Source organism: Microcaecilia unicolor, chromosome 6 (assembly GCF_901765095.1).
Source record: "Microcaecilia unicolor chromosome 6, aMicUni1.1, whole genome shotgun sequence".
NCBI lineage: Eukaryota > Metazoa > Chordata > Amphibia > Gymnophiona > Siphonopidae > Microcaecilia > Microcaecilia unicolor.
In genome coordinates this window covers 122,719,388-122,727,867 of record NC_044036.1, presented here as the reverse complement: position 1 = coordinate 122,727,867, position 8,480 = coordinate 122,719,388, and the positions used below count along the sequence as shown (strand labels likewise).

The window sequence follows — 8,480 nt, the reverse complement described above, 5'->3', positions numbered from 1 at the left end:
ATTTCAAAAACATGCTGATCATAACTGTTCTTTGTATTACATTGCTTTTAGTCAGTTGTAATTTCAGAATGGGAGGGGGGAGGGGGAAACAGAAGCCTTAGTACATCAGACTGTATTTTTATTTTAGTTACATTTATACCCTACACTTTCCCACTCATAGCAGGTTCAATGTGGTTTACACATTGTATACAGGTACTTATTTGTACCTGGGGCAATGGAGAGTTAAGTGACTTGCCCAGAGTCACAAGGAGCTGCCTGTGCCTGCAGTGGAAATCAAACCCAGTTCCCCAGGACCAAAGTCCACCACGGTAACCACTAGGCCACTCCTCCACTTCTGGCTGACCATTGCTTTTGTGTTAGTGGCAGTAAAACATTTTTTGCACCCTTCCAGGAAATCCATGTATCCATGTTTGTGTGCATTGTCTTCAAATTAGGCAGGCTCTGTGTACTTTGCTCTTTCTTGTTTCATCCTAGGTACTTTCTTGGTTCCCCAAAACCTGTAACAGACAAAGCACAAAAGAAATGACAGTATATTACCTAGAATATGGTTTGTTTGACCCTTGACCTTATTGCATCCTGGAGTTCAATTTTGCTTACCAAAGGTACTGTCAGATGTGTGGGCATGGCATGGGACAAATACTGACTGGAACTGAGCTCTTATTCCACTACATGAACAGCAAATCACTATCTAGACAAGAGAGAAACATTGAGTGTGTCCCAAAGTCTTCAGAACTCCATGCTCATGCATTGTGGCACCCGAAAAGCACTATTATATTTTTTCCAATCTGTTAAGACTAAAAGCTGAGTAGTTGTTGAGTTTACTGTTAGGCAAAAGGTTCCTTCCGTAATTCAAAGGGCGCTTTTACTAAGCCGCATAAGCATCTATGCACACCCAACGTGCGCCAAAATGGAGTTACCTCCCGGTTACCACGTGACTCTTGCGGTAATTTCATTTTTGGCGCACGTCCAATACGCACGTCTGAAAAATAATTTTTATTTTTAGACACACAAAATGAGTGTGTGCCAAGTGGCATTTGACGCATGTACATCATTACTGCCCGGTTACCGCATGAGACTTTATCGCTAGGTCAATGGTTGGTGTAAGGTCTCAGATCTAAAATGGATGCGTGGCAATTTTTATTTTGCCGCACGTCCATTTTCTGCAAAAATTTTAAAAAGGCATTTTTTGCAGGTGCGCTGAAAAATGATTCTGCGTGCGCCCCAAAACACGCAACCACACTACCGTAGGCCATTTTTCAGCGCTCCTTAGTAAAAGGACCCCTAAGACCTTTGGGTTTCTTAAGGGAAAAGTGAAGTCCAATGCTGGCATTTTTATTCATGGCCAAAAACTTGGGAAATATGGACCATACAAGTAGTATGTGAAGCAACCTGTAAAGATGATACAAGATATCAGTGAAAGCCAGAAAAACTATAAGATGAAAGGTTCAGCACTACAGATAATAAAGATCTAGAAGGTTTTAGAAGTTTTAGGTGCAGCTTTATGAGTACTGCCATTCTGGGCTCTATCTGCCCTCTTCAAACTGCAAGAAAGTAGAATGACACAAGATACGGGAATCATAGCTTATTCAGAATTGCCATGTGCACCTTACAGATCACCTATGAATATAAGGTTGTGGAAGGAGGCTTCCCTGTCACAGGGTGGGACAAGAGCAAGGTGTGTGCAATCATTAGGGATGGGCAGCCCAAAAAAATGTATTTTGTTTCGTTTCCCAGGTCATTTTGTTTTGTTTTGTTTTGATTAGTCTTCATTGTTGTTTCAGGGGCAAGGTCATTAAGAGTGTGTACTCTTTCAAAAGGAAAGTAACATCTGAAAAAAAGCCATGGGAACTGGAATCATGGCAAATGGCCAGGTGCTTTTCTGCCAGTCACCTCAGTGGGTGTATCTGTGATTTACATAATTTTTCACTATTTAGTTGTTTGATATTTATATTTATTTTATCATTGTGCTGATATATATTTATTTATATATTTATTAAGATTTATTTACTGCCTTTTTGAAGGAATTCACTCATGATGGTGTACAGTAAGAATATATCAAACATGAGCATTAGGATACAATATTTAATACTGTTTATATTAATGTATAATATCTATGATATTAATTATAATATAATTTATAATATTTTTATTAATATTTATTATTATTTATATGTACATAATTTATATTTTTAAGTATTATTCTTTTATTTTATTTAATAGGACCCCTGAGGCAGGCATTGTGCCAAAACTTGGGTCTGTTTAATAAAGGATTGGTTTTGTACCTGTAGTATTGCTCCTATTATTTTGCCACCTCCGTTGTTAGGCTTCTTTTGCATATCCTGCAGAGGTTCCTTTTCTTTGTTTTGTTGTTCTTAAACAATATACCTCTGTTTCCAAGAAAGCATTAAAATGGTTTACAATTTTAAAAAGTACTATTTATTTATTAGGATTTATTTACCTCCTTTTTGAAGGAATTCACGCAAGGCGGTGTACAGCAAGAATAAGTCAGACATAAGGAACAGATAATTACAGCAGTAAATATATTCAAACAACAGTACAAAGTATGGCATAGTATGCTACATTGCAATGTCAACATAATATGCAATAACACATTTTAAGAGACAGAACAGGGTGTAAGCAAAGATGGAACATGTGGAGGGGCATAATCGAAAGGGGCGCCCAAGTTTTCCTGAGGACTTCCTTGCAGGACGTCCCGGCAAAGGGGCGGGGAAACCCGTATTATCGAAACAAGATGGGCGTCCATCTTTCATTTCGATAATATGGTCAGATACGCCCAAATCTCAACATTTAGGTCGACCTTAGAGATGATTGTCCTTAGAGATGGTCGTCCCCGATTTTCAGCGATATGGAAACCGAGGACGCCCATCTCAGAAACAACCAAATCCAAGCCATTTGGTCATGGGAGGAGCCAGCATTCGTAGTGCACTGGTCCCCCTGACATGCCAAGACACCAACTGGGCACCCTAGGGGGCACTGCAGTGGACTTCAGAAATTGCTCCTAGGTGCATAGCTCCCTTACCTTGTGTGCTAAGCCTCCCAAAACCCACTGCCCACAACTGTACACCACTACCATAGTCCTTAGGGGTGAAGGGGAGCACCTAGATGTGGGTACAGTGGGTTTCTGGTGGGTTTTGAAGGGCTCACATTTACCACCACAAGTGTAACAGGTAGGGGGGTTGGGCCTGGGTCTGCCTGCCTGACGTGCACTGCACCCACTAAAACTGCTCCAGGGACCTGCATACTGCTGTGATGGACCTGAGTATGATATTTGAGACTGGCATAGAGGCTGGAAAAAATATTTTTAAAAATATTTTTGAGGGTGGGAGGGGGTTAGTGACCACTGGGGGAGTAAGGGGAGGTCATCCCCGATTCCCTCCGGTGATCGTCTAGTCATTTAGGGCACATTTTTGTGGGTTGGTCAAAAGAAAAAAAAGGACCAGGTAAAGTCATCCAAGTATTCGTCAGGGACGCCCTTCTTTTTTCCATTATCAGTCGAGGACACCCATGTGTTAGGCACGCCTCAGTCCCGCCTTCGCTATGCCTCCAACACGCACCTGTGAACTTTGGTCGTCTCCGCGATGGAAAGCAGTTGAGGATGCCCAAAATTGGCTTTTGATTATGCCGATTTGGGAGACCCTGGCAGAAGGACGCCCATCTTGCAATTTGTGTCGAAAGATGGGTGTCCTTCTCTTTCAAAAATAAGCCTGATAGGGTTCTGTTTACTAAGCCATGCTATAGGCACGCTAGCATTTTTAGAGCATGCTAAAAATTAGCATACACTAACGCTAGAGACACACAAAGGAATAAATGGGTGTCTCTAGTGTTAATGTGCGCTAAAAACGCTAACGCACCTTAGTAAACATGACCCATAGATAGATAAGATAGAGTAACAGAAGTAAGAAAACTAATTCAAAGGAAGTTTGATGAGATCAGAAAGGTGCTTCAATGTTATCTTAGCTAGGAGTGGATAGAAATGCATAAAAGAAAAATATTGTTTATGCGATTTCCCAGTCACACAGATATACGGAAGCCCTCACAGTTAAGCTGTGAGGGTGTTAACATTGACTGAAGCCAGGCAGCCAGAAGAAGAAAGGAAAGGGGGGGGGGAGTTGCAGGAGGGAGTTAGTTTGGAAGTAGTTAGTGTTTAGGTTAGCAACAGGAAAGGGAGAAAGGGGATTGGGTAGGAATTAAGGGATAGGATTGGCTGGAAGGGAAGTGCTAGGATAGGGAAGATTTGGGCGCTCAGAATTAGTTTTTAGTTAGGTAGGAGAGGGTTAGGGTGAATAGGAGGGAGTGAAAGAGAAGTTGGGGGGGGGTTTAAAGTAGAAAAAACGAAAGGAATTCTTATGTCTAATCAGTGGAGCACTGGCTAGCGCACTGAGCTTGTAATCAGAAGGTTGCTGGTTCGATTCCCCTGGCGTCTGTAGAAAACAGGAGGTGAGGAGAATTTGGGTTGGTTTTTTGATTGCTGGGCGGACAAACGGGGTTTTTTGAAGTGTGTGTTACGTTGGGAAGGGGTGGGTGAGTTAAAGTGTGTTGGGAAGGCACTTCCGGTTTGTGAGGTGTTAGGGGTAGAATTTTTTATTGTGGCTGCTGTGGCCTAGTGGTTAGAGCACCAGCCTTGTAATCATAAGGTTGCTGGTTCAAATCCCACCTAAGGCAAGTCACTTCAGGGACAAAGTTTGACACAAACCCAGAATACTTGAATGTAACACACCTTGATCGACTACTGGAGAAAGTGTGATCACAGCTGCAAATAATGAGCACCATTTTTATTAGGTGTATGTCACATGGCAAAAGCAGGAAGCTAAGCAGGTGCAACCCTGGTCAGGAACTGGATGGGCAAATTAGGGGACCTAAATCAGCAGTGTAACCTTTTTAAAAGGAGAGATTAAGGGACTCAAAATGGAAGGGGTGTTTGCTTGGGAGTGGGGAGAGTGAGTGATTGTGGGTAATTGATTATATTAAATAAATAAATAATTATATATATATATATATATATATATATATATATATATATATTAATAATAAATAATAAATAAATAAAAATACTGTTTAATGGGGCCAAAGAAGATTGTGAAAAGTGGGGGTAAAGTGAGTGGAAAAAAGAAACATGGGATGAATGTGTCTGGAGGGGGGAGTGCTAAAGGGGGTATGGGGAATATAGGGAGAGATGCTGATGTTGCAGAAGGGGTGAATAGTGGACAAAGTGTGGAAATGGGGTGTCAGGTGGGATTGAATATTGAGCAGGAGAGGGGTAGCAGGATGCAATGTGGGACGGCAACCAGTGCGATGGCAGGTGGTATGCGGACCCGTGGTGATGTTCCTTTGCAGGATGCTGCGGCGGAGGATCCGTTGGAGGGGCCTTCTGCTGGGAGAGCAATGGGTGAGTTGGAGGAATTGTGTGTAACTGGATATAGAAGGGGGCGGGGGGGAGGGGAAGTACGGGAGGGGGTTAGAGATCGGGGTAGTTGGGAAAAAGGGGTGTCGGGAAAAGGTTTGAGAAAGAAGCTGCGGAATAAAAAATTTTTGCGGAATTTGTGTCATGTGGTAAGGTGGTTGGATAGTGGAAAAAAGGCAGAGGAGGGGTGGAACAGGTGATCCTATGCAGGTATGGGAATCTTCAGACTCCTGGGATTCATCAGGGTCTTCTTCATCTTCTTCGGATGAAGTAGAGGTGGAAAGGGGGAATGTTGTAAGTGGGATGCGGGAGAATCAAAGGGCAGGTATATTTATGGGTTCGAGGATGGGTCATACATTATGTAATATTGCCCCTCTGGATTGTTATATAACGTTAAAATGGAAGCAGAGAATTTTAAAAGGAAAATATATAGATTTATTTGCCTTGTTAGTGCGTGATAGGGATGTTAATGGGGGGAAGGATGGGGGTAAGGAAGAAGGAAAGAAGAAAAGAGGGAGGGTACCAAAGACAATCATGAATTGGTTGTTAAGTTTTCATGTTTTTGCGAGTGTGTTGGGAGGTCTGAAACCTGCTCTTTATCCGGGTTTATGGAATTACTGTGATTTAATTTTGAGAGCTTATAAAATGTATGGAGGTTGGGCTTGGGTAAATTATGATGAGCAGTTTAGGCGGAGTTTGGCGAAGGACAAATCTGAGAATTGGCGTGTGAGAGATGTGGATTTGTGGATTGCTAATTTTACTCCTTCGGTTAATCCTCCCTTTCGTTCGGGAGCCTCTGCTGGATTTCCCGGGTATGGTAGTGGCTCAGTTGGAAATACCGGGGGAATGGGCGTTGGTTGAACAGGGAGTTTCGGAATGGCAGGAGGAGGAAGTGTGGGGACAAGCGGATTGGGGGGAAAGGGGAGTAGCCCCGGTAATGCTTGTTTCCAATTTAATGCGGGACGATGTAATAGGCCTGCCTGCAGATTCAGACACTGTTGCAGTGTCTGTCAGGGATTCCACCCTGTGTTTAAATGTCCAAGAGGGGGATTGGGAGGTCGGGGAAGGTCGGGGAGGGGAGGAGCTATGGGCGGCCCAGGTGTGGGCTGGCAAGGCCCCTTCTCCTATTAAGGTAGCGGCGTTACAAAATTGGTTGGGTCTGTATCCGTGTGGTGGTGATGCATATTTGCTGTGGGTAGGTTTTTCGGAAGGTTTCCCGATCCCGTTTGAGGGACCGGTGTTGGATCATAAGTGTAAGAATTCAGTATCTGTGATTCAGCATACAGAGGTGGTTCGGAAGAAGTTGATGAAGGAGTTGAGTCTTGGGCGGATAGCAGGACCGTTTGCTGACCCGCCACTTAAAAATTTGGTAGTGTCTCCATTGGGTGTGATACGGAAAAAAGAGCCGGGTACATACAGGTTGATTCATAATTTGTCCTATCCTGAAGGTTCTGGTGTAAATAGTTTTATTGATCCGGATTTGTGTACAGTGCAATATGCTAGTTTTGAACAAGCGGTGGATTTGTTGAGGAATTTGGGAAAAGGTGCATTGATGGGAAAAGCGGACATTGAAGCAGCTTTCCGTTTATTGCCAGTGCACCCTACAGCTTTTAGGTTGCTTGGATTTAAGTTTGAAAGTAAATTTTATTTTGATAAATGTATGCCTATGGGTTGTTCTATTTCTTGTAATTATTTTGAAGCATTTGCTACATTTTTACATTGGGTAGTGGAACAGGTTAGTGGTTGGGATTCTATTGTTCATTATTTGGATGATTTTTTGTTTGGGGGTCCAGAAAATTCATTGCAGTGTGCTTCCTTGATGTCAGCATTTAGAACGGTGGCAAAGGAGTTGGGTGTGCCTTTGGCTAAGGAAAAAAGTGAGGGCCCGGTTACCAAATTGGTGTTTTTGGGGATAGAGTTGGATTCAGTGAGAATGGAGTCTCGTCTGCCTAAAGAAAAGATTGTGGTTTTGTGTCAGGAGATTGATAGGGTATGCATCAAGAAAAAGGTGACGTTGAAGGAGATTCAGTCGTTGTTGGGGCATTTTAATTTTGCAACGAGAGTGATTCCTATGGGACGAGTTTTTTCGAGACATTTAGCATTGTTAACAGTTGGTTTGCGGAAGGCGCATTTTAGAGTGCGTGTGACACAGGCAGTGCGAGCGGATTTGCAAATCTGGAGAGAATTTTTGTCGGTGTTTAATGGAACTTGTGTTTGGCAAGATGTATTGGTTTCAAGTGTGGATTTACAATTATTCACGGATGCGTCGGGAGAAATTGGATTTGGGATTTATTTTGGAGGGGCATGGTGTGCAGAAGAGTGGCCTCAATGGTGGAGAGAGATGGGTTTGTGCAAGAATATAGCTTTGTTGGAATTATTTCCAATTTGGGTGGCTTTGTGGCTATGGGAACGGAGGTTGTGTAACAGGAGGATTGCCTTGTATTCTGATAACATGTCAGTAGTATGGGCAATCAATAAGCAGTATTCGCGTTGTCTGCTGTTAGTGGAGCTGTTGAGATTGATTGTGTTAAAATGTCTGCAATTAAATTTATGGCTAACAGCGAGACATGTGCCTGGTGTTTGTAATGAGATTGCTGATGCGTTATCTCGTTTACAGTTACATCGCTTCAGAGCTTTGGCTCCGTCAGCAGATTGGGAGCCTACACGGATGTCCGAAGATTTGTGGCACAATTTTCAGGAGGTTGTGAGGCGCTGTTGATGAGAGCATTAGCTCCTAATACTTGGAAGGCTTATGGAGTTGGATGGAGGCGATTCCTATCATTTCTGGCTGACAGAGGTTGGGATTTGGTTTTCCCAATTGGTGAAGAGAGAGTGGTCCGACTTATTGCTTTTGCAGTGGATAATAAATGGTCGTTTGGGATGGTATCTCAGACAATGGCTGCAATAGCATTTGTGTCTAAATTGCTGGGTTGGGGAGATCCAGCTGGGAAATATTTGATTCGTAAGTTATTGTGTGGTTTTTCCAGAGAACATGGGAAATCACGAATGGAGAGGGTGAGGAGGCCACTATTTTATGCACAGGTAGTGCAATTGTGCA

General features: G+C 42.9%; 1 long non-coding RNA gene across 1 annotated transcript in view; it reads right to left on the bottom strand.

Annotated features, from left to right (window-relative positions):
- Nucleotides 1-273: 273 nt before the first annotated feature.
- LOC115472744 overlaps nucleotides 274-8,480 on the bottom strand; it is a 133,665-nt gene continuing 125,458 nt past the window's right edge. The window contains exon 3 of the long non-coding RNA XR_003942554.1: nucleotides 274-497. This is a non-coding gene — a long non-coding RNA (uncharacterized LOC115472744). The remainder of the gene's footprint in view (nucleotides 498-8,480) is intronic.